At 36.8% G+C, this 15,391-nt stretch overlaps 1 protein-coding gene across 2 annotated transcripts in view; it reads left to right on the top strand.

Annotated features, from left to right (window-relative positions):
* The window catches only part of CNTNAP5 (contactin associated protein family member 5), a gene marked incomplete at its 5' end in the record, with an annotated part of 904,555 nt that overhangs the window by 725,069 nt on the left and 164,095 nt on the right, over positions 1-15,391 (top strand). The window lies entirely within an intron of this gene.

Here is a 15,391-nt window from a genome sequence, read left to right as displayed (position 1 = left end):
TTATTTTAAATTTTCAGGAGACACTACTACTTTTAGAGCTACTTGTTGTAGAGACCAGATCATAAGACACAGAGAGAAAAGGTAGAACCAGGAATTTCATTTTCCCTGAACAAGCCTTGCTGGGAACTTTAAAAGTACAAAACACAAAAATATTCAGAAATTAAAATGACAACTTTAATTTTCTGTAGCAACATACATTCATTGTACCCTTTTTCCCCAAAATGACACAATATATCCTTTTGGTGCTGATATCCCTTTAGGCTTGACAATAGAATGCTAAATTTCTTGGAAGGCAAGTGGTAAGTTTATATTTTACCAGATCATATTGAGAATGTAGTTTCTGAACCCTTCTTTTGTTTCCTTCTTTGATATATTTTAAGATGGCAAAAATCACTTTCTTCACTGCCAACATAAATAATGCTGTTCCACCCTCTGTGGAACATTTGTCTGCTTCCGTTCCCAACTTTTCCCAATGCTAATATACCTCCTGATGTGTGAAGATAGCAAATCCTGTTCAACAGATAGAAGAAAAAAAAGTGTATTTCAACAGTCACTTTTGCTCTGCCCAATTTTCTATTCACACTGGGTGGAGGGCAGATCTCAATAGTTGGAATTGCCAGAAGGACCTGTGTCCACTTGCTTTATCTGTAAGAATCAGATGAAAAGTGCTGGAAACAGACAGACAAACCAAACCAAAACCACAGCAAAACCCACAGAAGGCATCAAAGTCAGCAGCTTTACAAAAAACAAACTGACAAACTGAATTTGTCTTGCCCTATTTCCTTTCATGAATACCATCCCCCAACTCTTGGTTGTTCAGGGCCATTAGAGTTTTCCCTCAATGTGTCACGGATTTTAAAGTCCAGTACTCTCAAAATTCAGAGGGGGATCGTAAATTGTACTGATTGTGTTTGTTGTGTCAAAATACTGCAGATTGCGTGGCTTAAAAGCAGAAATGAATTCTCTCACGCTTCTCAAGATTAGAAGTCCAAGATGAAGGTAGAGAGAGGGTTGCATTTTCATTCCTCTTGGCGTGCAGGCACCCACCTTCCTGCCGTGCCCCCAACGTGGTCTTCCTTCTGTGCCCCCATTTGGTCTTCCCGCTGTGCTCCCACGTGGTCTTCCCACTGTGCTCCCACGTGGTCTTCCCATTGTGCCCCCACGTGGTCTTCCCTCTGTGTCCCCACGTGGTCTTGCCGCTGTGCCCCCACGTGGTCTTCCTTCTGTGCCCCAACGTGGTCTTCCTTCTGTGCCCCCACGTGGTCTTCCTGCTGTGCACACACACCCCCTGTGTCTCTTCAGAGGAAGAGACCTTATATGACCCCAGTCACATTGGATTGGAGCCCCACCCTAACAACCTCATGTTAACTTCATCACCTCTTGAAAGACCTTACCTCCAAATATGAGGACATCCTGAGGCATTCAGAGTTGGCATTTCAACATAGGAATTTGGGGGGACACAATCCTGCCTATACTGGTTACAGAGAGCTAACAACAATTACACCTGTCACCATCAGTTACATTTTTCTGAGAGCCTGCTATGCTCCAATCATGTGGAGAGTAATGTGCATGGGGAAGTAGGGTGTGGAAACAGCTGGAAATCCAGCTCTCTCCCTCCCTCCCTTTCCCAGCTTGGGTACACAGGATAGATGGTGGTGTCATCATCTCATCTCTCCTCTAAAGCATACGGGCTGAATTCAAAGCAACATCACACACCACAGGCCCTTATCAGAGAGTATATCTTCTATCAAGCACTCACCCAAAGCCCATTTCACTCTTTCCATAAAGCCATTCATTGAAAAGCTCATCCTTGATGGTAATATATGGATTTATCCACATTAGCTCCTTAGCTTTTTCCACAGGACCTCTAAGAAATTCCTCCATATAAAGTCCTTCAAGAATTTTTTCCATGTGAAATTCAGTGTATTGCCTTTTTGGTAGGTATGTTATTGAGGACATTTTCCAGTAGATTCGTTTGTGTCTTCCCATAAAGGATCTCATATGAAAACCTACTTTCAAAATTCAATGTTCAAAAAGCCTTTTACCTCCCTTGTGAATTGGATTTCTTCTTTTTGTGAGTAAGAAATGTAAAACTAGGACTTCCCTGGTGGTGCAGTGGTTAAGAATACACCTGCCAATGCAGGGGACACGGGTTTGAGCCCTGGTCTGGGAGGATCCCACATGCCATGGAGCAACTAAGCCAGTGTGCCACAACTATTGAGCCTGCATGCTGCAGCTACTGAAGCCTGAGCACCTAGAGCCCATGCTCTGCAATAAGAAAAGCCACCGTAATGAGAAGCCCGCACACTACAATGAAGAATAGCCCCCGCTCACCACAACTAGAGAAAACAAAGAAAACCCAACGCAGCCAAAAAAAAAAAAAAAAAAAGAAAAGAAAAAGAAAAAGAAATGTAAAACTGATGGTATCTTTCATTTCACTTTTACTGCCAAAATAGAATTTTTTCTTTTTTTCTTAATTTTTGTTGAAGTATAGTTGATTTACAATGTTGTTTTAGTTGTGTGTTGTGTTAGTTTCAGGTGTACAGTAAAGTTAATCAGTTATACATATACATCTATCCTCTTTTTTAGATTGTTTTCCCAAACAGGTCATTACAGAGTATTGAGTAGAATTTAAAATAAAATAATTTATTTCCATCATTTCATTTTCTGTTCTTATGAAGACAGTTCTGATCTATATTTTATTTTGGATTTATTGATTATGTTCTTTTTGAAAACCATCTGAAATCAGAGAAATGAATACATATAAATAATATTGCTCCTTCCCCCAGAGTACTATTCTTTAGAATACAGAATTTTACTTATACTTGTTTTTTTTATCACAGAAGTTCTAAACTTAGTAAAATTTAAAGTATAGAAATATTAAATTAAAAACTTTAAGATGATTCTACGTCCTTTTGAATCTTCTGACTGATATTTGGGGAATCTGGTAACTCCCAGAAGGAGTTCAATAGTTCTTTATAATCTAATTTTTCAACTGAACCAAATGATAATTTATAATCCAATATGCACAAGCTACTTTCTGTTATCCTGTTGTCTATCAAAATAGAAAGGCATTCTCAGACTCCTGCATGGGTTCCTCACTTCTTTGGTATACAGAATGCATGTGAGTATTTTAGGCTTTCACGATGTACTCAACAAGAGTCTCTTAATAAATCACAGTCCAGCAACTACTGGACATGGCTTTTTAGGACCTTGCCTGCCAAGTTACCTGGTATCACTTTTGTCCTGCTTTCTTGGTTGCAGTAGTCACAAGCCCACTTAGATTTAAAGGAAGGGACTGTCAGAGACTTTTCAGACCCGTTTTTTAATTTAATATTTTTATATGCTTTATTTTTTACATTAATATTGAGGTATAGTTTGTTTACAATGTGTTATTTTCAGGTGTACAGCAAAGTGAATCAGTTATACATATGCATATATCCACTCTTTTTTAGATTCTTTTCCTATATAGGCCATTACAGAGTATTGAGTAGAGTTCCCTGTGCTAGACAGTAGGTCCTTATTAGTTATCTATTTTATATATAGTAGCGTGTATATGTTAATCCCAATCTCCCAATTTATCCCCCCACCTTTCCCCTTGTAACCATACATTTGTTTTCTATGTCTGTGACTCTATTTCTGTTTTGTAGATAAGTTCATTTGTACCTTTTTTATTTTTTTTTTGGCTTCCACATATATACCCTCTTTTGAAATCACCACATGTATTACGCGTTTCTTGTTTGAGAACCCTAGTGTTTAAATATTTTTACAAAATACTGGTATTAAATGTCTATTTTAAGCTAAACAGCGGTTATTGTTCATAAGAAAACTATTAGAATCCTGATGGATTTGCTGTTATTGTTTCCTGTTGGAGACATTCTTTATCCTTGTTATATGTACAACAAACACAAATAAATACTTAGCAATTTTCCTGATTAGATAAAAAAGAGGATTAATTGCAGATGAAATGAGTCCTGGGAAGCTTGACTATATATATGTAAAAATAATGGAAACCAACATTCTTTTTACGTTTTTAGTATCTCTGAAATTGGAATGAATTTTACCATTAATGTCATATTTTAGTTGAACTGGTAGTCAATTTTCATTTTTAGTGGTACATAAAACAATGACACAACTTATATATAGCAACTGGCATTTGATGAAATATGATAGTTGCTATGCACAATTCCAGAATAATCAGAGACACTTAGGATACAATAATATCCCCTATTTTGGAATAAATTCCATATAACCAGAAATGAGTCCTGGATCTTAGGTCTTGCTTAAATTGGTCCTAGAATCCTGTTAACCCTCGGAAGAATCTTCCCCCTGTTGGTAACATGCTTGTTTCTCTAATTTGATTCTAGACTTCGAAGAGCAGCCAACAATGCATTAGCTGTCTCTGTCAACTGAAAGGCCCCTTAACTGACTTGTTCCTATTGACTGAGATCCTAGAAGGAGGCCTCTGTTAGTGGTATATCCTGATAGGAGACAAGGAATAGGTTTGCCAGCACTGGAGTTGAGTCTAGATATAGCATATCATGTTCTAGTCCAATCACTTAGCTTTTCCTTGTGATAGCAACAAAGTGACTCTTGCAGAATGAAGCCCCACATCATGTTATCTGATAAAATATATGCCTGGCTGGGAGCAATATAGCTACACATTTCTTGATAATGTTCCTGTCTCAAATCTTAGGTAAAATAATTCATCTTTTGGGGAATTGTATTGGAATTACCTTTAAGAGTGTTTATACTGTAATATATTTTACATAGGATAAGGCAGTAGACATTGTGTGTGTACGTGTGTGTACAGATATATCTATATCTACAAACATGTATGTATGATATATATGTGTAATATATACATACACACACACACACACACACACACACACACACACACACACATATATATATATATATATATATATATATATATATATTCAATTGTTATTTAAAAGATTACTGAGTGTGTAGTATTTGCTGGGTGTATAATGATTACTAATCATCCCTGCCCTTAGGTAGATCACTGCCAACCTCTTGTAATATTGCTTGCTTTCTACCTTTTATGATGGGGAAACATAGCACCTGGTACACTGTAAGTCCTAAATAAACACTACTTAATTTTTTTTTTTTTTTTTTGCCATACGCAGGTCTTTCACTGTTGTGGCCCCTCCCGCTGTGGAGCTCAGGCTCCGGACGCGCAGGCTCAGCGGCCATGGCTCACGGGCCCGGCCGCTCCGCGTCACACGGGATCCTCCCAGACCGGGGCTTGAACGCATGTCCCCTGCATCGGCAGGCAGACTCCCAACCACTGCACCACCAGGGAAGCCCCTTAATTTTTTTTCACTTTTTTAATTTAGAAAATTACTTTGTATGGACACAAAGTATGGTTAATACTGTATGGTTAATCAGTGTTTTCAACTGGTCATTTTACCTAATGTTTAAAATATAAAGCAGTCTTTTAAATGGCATATTCCTGTTTGGAAACCAAAATTACCACTTTCATATATTTTTTGATTGTAGAATATCTTTCAGACTAATTAAATGACCTTTGTGGGCACTCGTGGGACAAAAAAAAAAATCTTGAAGGCAGGAAACTCATAGTCTCACTTTATTTTTTGTTATGTACCTTGCAAATAACCATAAACAGGATAGTGGTTAATAAATATTATTCAGATTTGGGGATGTGAAATAGGAGACACAGGCATGAAATCCTATTTTTATTACTATCATTATGCTGATGATCCTCTGGCCACTTCTCTCTGGTCTGTGTAATTGCAAAGTTCGTCATATTTTATTTATCACAAAAGCTGCTCTGTGCCCATTCTTCTTATGCTGCTGCCTTACACTGTTTCCAAACCTTCCTAATGAGTATGATCTGTGAGCTCCATCAACTTTCTCTCTGTGCCTTGTTCAGGCCTCTAACGAATATGAGACTTACAGCCATCAGTTATGTTTCAAGTACAGAAATAAATGAATAAGGGTTTGTTGTTTGTTCATTAACACTGTGCAAAGCAAGATCACTTCATCTCCTTCATGATCTCTTTGATGAATTTGCTCACCTATTATAATTTGGAAAACCTTGATTCATGTAGATATTTATGTAAAGCGTTTCAGCTAGGTCTTTCATTTTTCTTCTCTTCTTTTTTTTTTTTTTAACATAACCAGGTAATGTCTACCAACCGTCATTGATAGAATGTCATGGACAGAATTGTGATAAATTATTCTTGTATCTGTGATTGTGTTTATGTGTTTAAAAAAGAAGAAATAGAGAGTTATTGTTGGAGGTGAATCAAAGGAAAAAGATGGAGGAAAAAAAGAAGGAACGAGAGAAGTGAAAACAATTGGGGGAAGGGAGAGAGGGACATAAGTGAGAGACGAGAGGGAAAGAGGGAAGGAAGATGGAAAGAGGGGAGAGAGAGAAAGAGTAAGAGTGAGGGGGGAGAGAGAGAGACAGAGAATGAAAAACAAAAACAAAAAACAAAAAACAAAAGAAAAAGGAGAACCAGAGAGAGGAGGAAAGAAGAAATTAAAAAGAAGATTCAGGCAAGAAAGGGCATGGCGGGGTGTATGTGTTTATTTCTAACTTTCTGCAATTTACATGGAATCTGTATTAGTTGATTAAACAATAGGAGTGTCTTACATAAGCATTCTCAACCTCTGTTACATGTTTTTCACACAAAAAAATCCCACAAAATATGCCATCGTCAGGAAGAATTTACAATATGGTTGAAAGTCTCATGCTATAAACCATAGTGGGTTAGTTGTTGCCTTGGCAAATGGTAACAAAGACTTAGAGGTGGTTTATCAACATGAACGATCACAATGTCATTTTGATTAACAATGCAACATTTACTTCTTTCTCACTTTAACACAGTTATTGATTTATTGAGTGCCTTATTTCATGAAAGATTAGGAGCTATTGGGGAATATGGATGTGTGAATACCTCTGTCTGCCTATTTTATGTACGTACTTATAGGATAATGAGTGATAAATATCCTTCATGCTTTGTGAGGAAGTATTGGAAAATACTGATGTGTCCACCAAACAACCCAGGAAAGAATGCAGGACTGGGGAATCTAGACTTTTTAGACATTTGTGTATAAGTAACAGATGAAATATCTATGAAGGACAAAGAAAAATATTTCATATCACCAAGGGCCAGGGCCACCAAAAGGTTGTGAGTGGGAAGGATTCTGGTAAAAACAAGAGGATGGATGAGTGGAGAGACCAATGAGTAGACACAGAGAGGAATGGGATGGATAGAGGACAAAGTTCATCATCTTCCCATCAAAACAGATGAAAAGTGAGCATGGGAGACATTTGACACAAGAAGTGGGACAGGGTAACATTTTTTTCTTTCTTTTTTTGAGTCAGAGTAGAGGAAAATGAAGAGAACTTGAACTGGCTCTCCCTAATCTTTCCAAAATATGAAACAGAGTTTGCTAAAGAAAATGAACTGCAGTGGGTTGGGGATGTGGGTTAGAGAAAGATGGATAACTTTGGGAGATACTTCTTTGGGTGGTGGGTAGAGAAAGAAGGATAACTGGAGATGGTTCTCTGGGGAAACTTCTAGGGAAGTCATGAGACAATTAGCAGCATCAAGTGCACACTAACCACTTTTCTATTAGACCAAGACAAAACAGAAGAAATTAGTTCATAAAAATTTCAGTGATCTTTTCCTCAGTTACAAGTTAAATTTAATCTTTGTTATATATTTTATTCATCTTCTCCTACCATGATATCTTTCTTTAACAGAAGCGAATATAATCTAATGCACATGTTTTGATAATGGAATTAAATCTGAAACTAAGCTTACTCGTACTTAGCAATCTGCAGTGTCATTGAATAAGATTTTTTTTTAAATAAAAGGGAGTATTTGAACATTTTTGAATAAGGTTCGAACCTTCTAACCAGTAATTCTAAAATTTTAGTGTGCAACATTTCAGCATCACTTTGTATAATAGAAATGGAGAATTTGAAGCTTCACTCACTGCGTGTCTGAGAAAAGATGCTGTGAACCCGTGCTCTTACAAAAACGCCAGATTATTTTGATTAAAGTCAGACAGAAACAACATTTTGAGAAACATTGATCTAAGATTTCTAGAGGGAAATTTCAATAGGTTCCTTATTATATGATGGCCTATCACTTCCTTAGGTATCTGTTAAGCAAAGTTATAGGAATTCAGGCAAATAAGTCTTAGAAACAATGGTAATCATTGGAACATTTGTGTTTGCAGGTATTTTTGTTTCATTGATCCTTAGGTAAATAATAAATAGACCAATATAATTGGGGAGATAATGCAGTTGGAAATATTCCCAAGATATTGGGAATGCATACTCAGTAAGGCCCTGTGGTTTTACCAATAAAATAATTATTTAATGCATATTCATAATTTCAACTCAAGACCAATTTCTGTGAATAAATACCATCCTGTTTCTATTTATCATAGGACTAGATTTCATAAGATACAATAAAAATATTATTGTGGGGTTTGGACCCACAAGATCTACATTCAAGTTTTCCTATCTGTGTGATCTTGAGAAACTTATCCTTCTTTAGCTTCATTTTATCTGTAAAATAAAAATGAAAAACTTCACAGAGCTGTTAGGAGGGTTGAATGGCATAAATTGTTTTGAGTCTAATGGTATGAAAATCCAACTTTCTTCCACTGGTTGGAAAACAGAAAAGGAAGGTATATTCAAAAAAGGGATGAATTTGGAGTTTTCTCCAGAACTGTACTCTTCAGTAAACTTTAGCCTTTTTTTCCTCTTGACTTCCTACACGTTGTTTAAAATTAAACCTCAAATTTATTTTATTCTAACTTGCGTTAAAGGTAATATTTAACATTTTTTTCTCATTTACTACATTGTGAGGGTCCTAATGGCAGGGTTTATATCTGTTCTGTTTTTTATACTCTAACCAGGCAAGTGTCTTGTCCAGATACTTTATGTCATTTTGTTAAATACACAAATGAAGTGGTACGTGGACACCTTTATGTATGGTGATCTCATTCTATGCCACATTTATAGTAAGCACTTGTTCGAAGCCTTGATAGGTGTCATTCCCTGGGCCTATCACTAAAGTGACCAAAAAAAAAAATGCTTGATGTCTTCAATGATGGCATAAAATGCCAACTGTGAATACACCTCTATAAAGACTAAAGGCTGCATAACCATATACGATCCTGAAACAATTTTTTAAATGTCATCTGTGTGAAATCCTTCTGCACTGATGTTTCTTTATCTTGGCATTTAGTCACTTGTTGATTCACCAAAGAAGTATTTAATTCTTAGCACAAACCAGGAACATTCTACATGCTGGGGATATAGTCATGAACAAGACTTAAAAGCCCTTTCTCAAACTCTAATGACAAACGAGGACCATGTTAAACAAACAAACAGCAACAAACAAACAAAGTGTGATTTCAGGTGGTCCTAAGTATTCCTAAGAAAATAATGGAGTGACTTTGGAGTAATGTAAGTAAGGTCAACGGGGAAGAGATGAGCTTTAATTTCAAGATCCAATGATACAAGACAATCAAGCACTGTAAAAACCCATGAGAAGTTGGATTTGGGCAGAGACAGTAAACCCAGAAGAGCATCTGTGAGGGCCTGGGGCACAGCCAGTATAGCTGGAGCCAGGGAGGAAATAAGGCTGAAAAGTGCAGGAACCAGACATATGGGACCTTAGGGGCCACAGGAAGACGCTTGAGTTTTATTCTTGTATTGAGCTAATATCAGAGAACTTTTTAAAAATTGAAGTATAGTTGATTTACAATGTTGTGTTAGTTTCAGGTGTACAGCAAAGTGATTCAGTTATATATATTCTTCAGATTCTTTTCCCTTATCGGTTATTACAAAATGTTGAGTATAGTTCCCTGTGCTATACAGCAGGTCCTTGTTGTTTGTTTTGTACACAGGAGTGTATATATGTTAATCCCAAACTCCTAATTTATCTCTCCACCTGCTTCCCTTGGTAACCAGTATGGAGGTTCCTTAAAATACTAAAAATAGAATTACCATATGGTCCAGCAATCCCACTCCTGTGCATATATCTGGAGAAAACTATAATTCAAAAAGATACATGCACCACTATGTTCATAGCAGCACTGTTCACAATAGCCAAGACATGGAAACAACCTAAATGTACATGGACAGATGAATGGATAAAGAAGATGTGGTACATATATACAATGGAATATTACTCAGTCATAAAAAAGAATGAAATATGCCATTTGTAGCAGCAAGGATGGACCTAGAGATTGTTATACTATGTGAAGTAAGTCAGACAGAGAAAGACAAATATCATATGATATCGCTTATATGTGGAATCTAAAAAATGATGCAAATGAACTTAGTTACAAAACAGAAATAGACCCACAGACATAGAATACTGGAGGATTTTAATCAGAGAGATAAATCATCTGAATTAGACTTTAGAAGTCCCTGTTTCCTGCTGTAAGAATACCTTTTAGGGGATGGAACAACAGTGGGGGCAGGGATTTCACTGTTGAGTCTGTTGTAATCACCTACAAGTGATCACTATGCTTTGGCATGGGTCTGTCATTGACTAGCCAAGCGACCTTGGACAAGTATTGTATCCTTATCTGTAAAATGAGATAAAAGTATTTACCTCACAGTGTTGTTGTGGAGATTGATCAAACTAGGGTATAAAAAGTGCATATAACTTCCTGGAATGTTTTAACTGCTCAATAAATGCTGGATTTTTCAAAAATTAGGATTACTAGTTAAACAGAGACACATGAGCCTTAATACACAGATTGATTGCAATTCTCTATTTCTCTGATTGTGTGTAGACATTAGGTATTTTACTTTTCTAAATTTGTTTCCCATTCATTAATTGTTTACTATATTAATCAGTATAGGTTAACTATACTATAGGTATACTATGATAATAAATAAGCCCCACTCCGAGTCCATGGGTCTTAACACAATGAAGATTTCTTTCTTCTCACATTACTTTGATGTGGTTACAGGAATCCCCCTCCATTCTTGTCACCCCACATCTGGAAACTACTGCTTTCAAGTCGGTCCTCTCAGAGAAATTGTGGAATAAACTAAAGGTCTTATTCCCATTCTACAGTGTTCATTTAGTATTATCAGTTCCCACAAATTTATAATAATTGTCATTTTCTCTAGCTGGTCATTTTTCCCTGCAAGGCTCACATTATCTCTTTGTCTTTGGCACATTAAAAAGTCAGAAAGTCTGTGAGTCTTTGGGAAGGTGGGTGTTCAGGACATGAGGGCTTCAGGGACCCAGATCCCTGAGTCCAGATTTGCCTTCAGCGACTGTGTGACTTTGAACAAGTCATTTAACCTTGCTAGGATTCTTCATTACAGCTCTTCCAATAAAATATACTATCAAAATGCAAATTATTATTATATTACCCTACAAAAAATTAAAACAATGCAAATAGAATCATTTAACTTAATCATTTTGTCTACCTCTTTGCCTAACCATGAAGGATCCCTGTGGTACATTCTAGCGAGGTTTGTTCAGTACAGGTTGAAATGACCTCATCAAAGTGATTTTTATCATTTGTTTTGAGAGGCGGTATCATTAATCTTTTATGCAACCCCCTCCTTTTTGGGCTTACTTCAGTTAAATAGGCAGGGAGAAGAGAATGTTGAACAACATTATAAAAATGTTAATTCCTAATGTCACTGACTAGCTCTTAATCACGCTATTAGACATATGTTCTGATCTAATGATCCTAATCAGCATGCAGTCAGACCAAGATTGACTTTGATGAATGTCTAACATTATTTTGTGATATGGAAGAGGTTGTTTTTCTTGTTGTCTAAACTTTTCCTTAGAAATTACATTCTATTTGGAAAGAAAGAGGATGTAAAATACTTTCTTTGGTTTCCAGAATCTTCTTTCCTAAACCAGCATCTTGATGATTTGTGTTTTGATCATACAGTGAAATATTTGGGTGCAGTCATCTGTAATTATTTGTCCTTACAACTTTGGGTGGCTCCTTCCTCTTATTTTTAAGCTCAAAATACTTAACTACAGTCAATGAGATAAGATATCTTTAGAATGTGCAAAAATCTCATTATTTCAAACCGTTGCTTCCTAACGATGCTGTAGTGAAAATCGGATCCCCTTTCCTTGTGCCTCTTACTTGTACCCTTTTCCCTGGTGGCACCATTTGCTGAAGTCCTTCTCAACACAAAGCCTCCAATCAAATGTCACCATTTCCATGAAATTAAAATCATTTCCATAAACCATTTCTCAGGCATCTTGGACAAAATTCATAGCTTCTTCTTCTGGACTTTCCTAACACTTTATTAACTTCTATATTTTGACCCTAATCTCATTCTGACTTACATTTCTTTTAGCTGTGTATACGTCCTTCTTCCTTAAATGTTATGAACTCCCTTGGGGCAGTGATAGTCTATTAAAATTTGTATAGCTAGGTTATCTCCCCGTGACCTTCACACAGCATAGAATTAAGCAATAATTGAATGGAATGATTATATATATATGTATATATATAATATATATATATATATATAAAATATACACTCATAATTATATCATTTCATTTAATCACATAGTTTTATAAATCATAAATATACATATATGTATGCATGTATAGGTTTTATAAATACTATATATACATATGTGTGTATGTATGTGTGTGTGTATGTGTATATATATATATATATATATATATATATATATATATATATACACACACACACATATATATATATATGGCTTTGAATCTTGCATCACCTATAGGTGGAGGCTGTGACAGGTGACAGTCAATGATCAGCCATGGGAATAGTTTCTCCAAAGTTCTATGCAGAATTTCTAAAGGAATACATGGGTGGGAGCACTGAGCCAGGAAGAGCACAGCCAGGACCATGAGCACGGGGGAAACTGCTCTCTAAATTTCAGGAAGATCCAAGCACCGTATTTGAAGGGGACAAATGTGGTGTGAGAGTCCGGGTTACCCTGCAAATAACTGGGACTTGAGTTGTGACAGACTCAGAATGAACACAGATTGGACTCAAGTAAAGGGATATGTGGGGGTAACGAAGGGTCTTCCTAAGGGACTGCTAAAATGTCATCTCTGACTGCTTACATTTATGGGCCAAAAGATAGATAAGTAGCTGAGCCAAACAGAATTGGCGTTTCTCTTTATTTTCCTCATTCACCGATGTCTCTTTATTTATGTTTCCAACCAAACTGCAGTTGAAAGCAGGACTGTCCTTGATCACTGTGTTTTACTTCCTTAGAATCCCTACAGAATTTTTGTATGTGGTTGATGTTTGCTTTGTGTTTTATCAGTGATTGCCACAGTAATGCTATACTGCCAGTTGCCACGCTCTGTGGCATACAGTGTTCAGGACTTATTCTCATGCTTGCAGGTCTGAGCGTCAGGCAGGATGGCTGTGCTCCGTGTGCCACATCCTGAGGTCCACCAGGAGAGTCTGTGACCATCTGGATTGTGTTCTCCCATGATGTCAGACGTGCTCCCCAGGAGCAGTGGAAAGATGCATGCCTCTTAAGGTCTAGACTGAGCTGACATGCCATCATTTCAGTCCGTGTTCCAGAGGGGAAAGCAAGCAGCAAGACCAAGACATCAGTGGGGAGGGGATATTTCCTACTCCCATGAGCCCACTATAACACATGCAGGAAATCCAATTTCTCCAGTGTCCAAAATTTGGAGAAAGGGTGCTGATTCTCTTCCTGACTACACCATCAGAGTCATGAATGAAAACGAATCAGTCACCCTTTTTGATTGTCAGTTTCTTCATTTGTTATGTTCCAGCTCATACTCCGTGGGGGAATAAACACAAACCTGGGACATCTAAGAGGAAAATTCTGCTGTAACCCTCCTGCTCTCAAATATATGTGTGTGTTTCTTCTTTATTCTCTATATTTCCTTTTCTTTCTTCTTGCTCATTGATATTCAATCAGTCAAAACGTTTTGCAACTTTTATACTAATTGTCAGACATGAGGAGGGGACCCCAAGCCTCAGTGACACAAGGCACTGGTAGATTCGAAACAAAACAAAGTGTTGAGCAGCTAGTGGCACTTCTAGGGATTTAAGGCACCAAATAAGAATTGGTAAAACTACTGGAAGGCAACATTTGCACCAGAGTGTACACGAATTGGTTGTTCAGAATTGAGATAATTGATAATAATGCTATTAATAAGATCACGACTTTGATTCAGCTTATAAACAAAAATAATTCATGATGACATTGAATTTCACCATGTGATCAGGATTCTCGATTATGGAGGAGAGGTCTGGGCAGTGCCAGGAGGGAAAAGTGGAGAGATTCCTTCCCATATCTTGTGCCCAAAGCCAACATTAGCAAACATCTGAACACACAATGGTTTACCCTTGTGTTATCTGGACTCACACACTGGGACGATCCACCTAAGCTTACCTCAGTCCTGAAAGTGCTTTTTGTTCTAAGTAAACCCACCAGACCTCTAGGCCACTTGAGTATGGCTTATTTGAACTAGTGGTTAGAGAGAAAGCAATTCATTTGAACTAGTGTCCAATGATTTACAGCTGTTTGGAAATGGGTTAAATGGATTTGTACCATTTAGAATTATTCTTTAAAAAGAAGATACTAGTGAACAGACATCTCTAACTGGAATTCTAACTTAAAAGCTAATAAAGGGACTTGAAACGTTTTAGACAGTGTGAAGAGTAGTATTTTGGGGTGAGTATAGTCCTTCAGGCTGTCTGCTCCCTGACTCAACACCCCTAAGATACTTTTGTGTTTCTTAGTATTTGTTTTATCTTCTTCTCATTACTTACAGGTTCTTGGAAAACCCAGATTGTCATTCTCTTCCTACTTGCCTCAGTGACTTCCATAAGGATGTTAGTAATGAATGCAATTCAGAGAAAGTTGTTGCTATTTGTATACATGAATAATTTGTAAATTATATGTTTGTACATCAGGAGTTGTATATCAAATCACATCTTGACTAGGCAGAATTCCAACCCAGTGCCATCCTCAGACAAAAGTTACTATTCTACTTTAAAATGATAAATCATGAAACATGGCTGTCAATAACTATTTCTTTCATTTTTAAAAAAATAAACACATATTAAGTGCCTGTTGTATGCCAAAGAGAAACAGACCAGTGGTTTCCAAAGAGGACCTAAGCCTTACCCTATTCAGCCTAAGGGTGTATAACACTCCTATCTCTGCCTACATCTGTTGTTTTGGATATCTTATCACCTTCTGGATAATAATTTTTATCTACTTAAATATTCCTAATTATACAAGATAACTTCAACAGATTTTACTAAACTAAACTTTGCAAAGAAAAAAAATTGAAAATTGACAAGGACAAGACTCAAAAATAGTTCTTTGTTAACTAC

Source organism: Mesoplodon mirus, assembly GCF_964341445.2.
Source record: "Mesoplodon mirus genome assembly, chromosome: 8".
NCBI lineage: Eukaryota > Metazoa > Chordata > Mammalia > Artiodactyla > Ziphiidae > Mesoplodon > Mesoplodon mirus.
The sequence above is the reverse complement of the archived record's forward strand: the minus strand, read 5'-3'. Positions and strand labels throughout refer to the sequence as shown.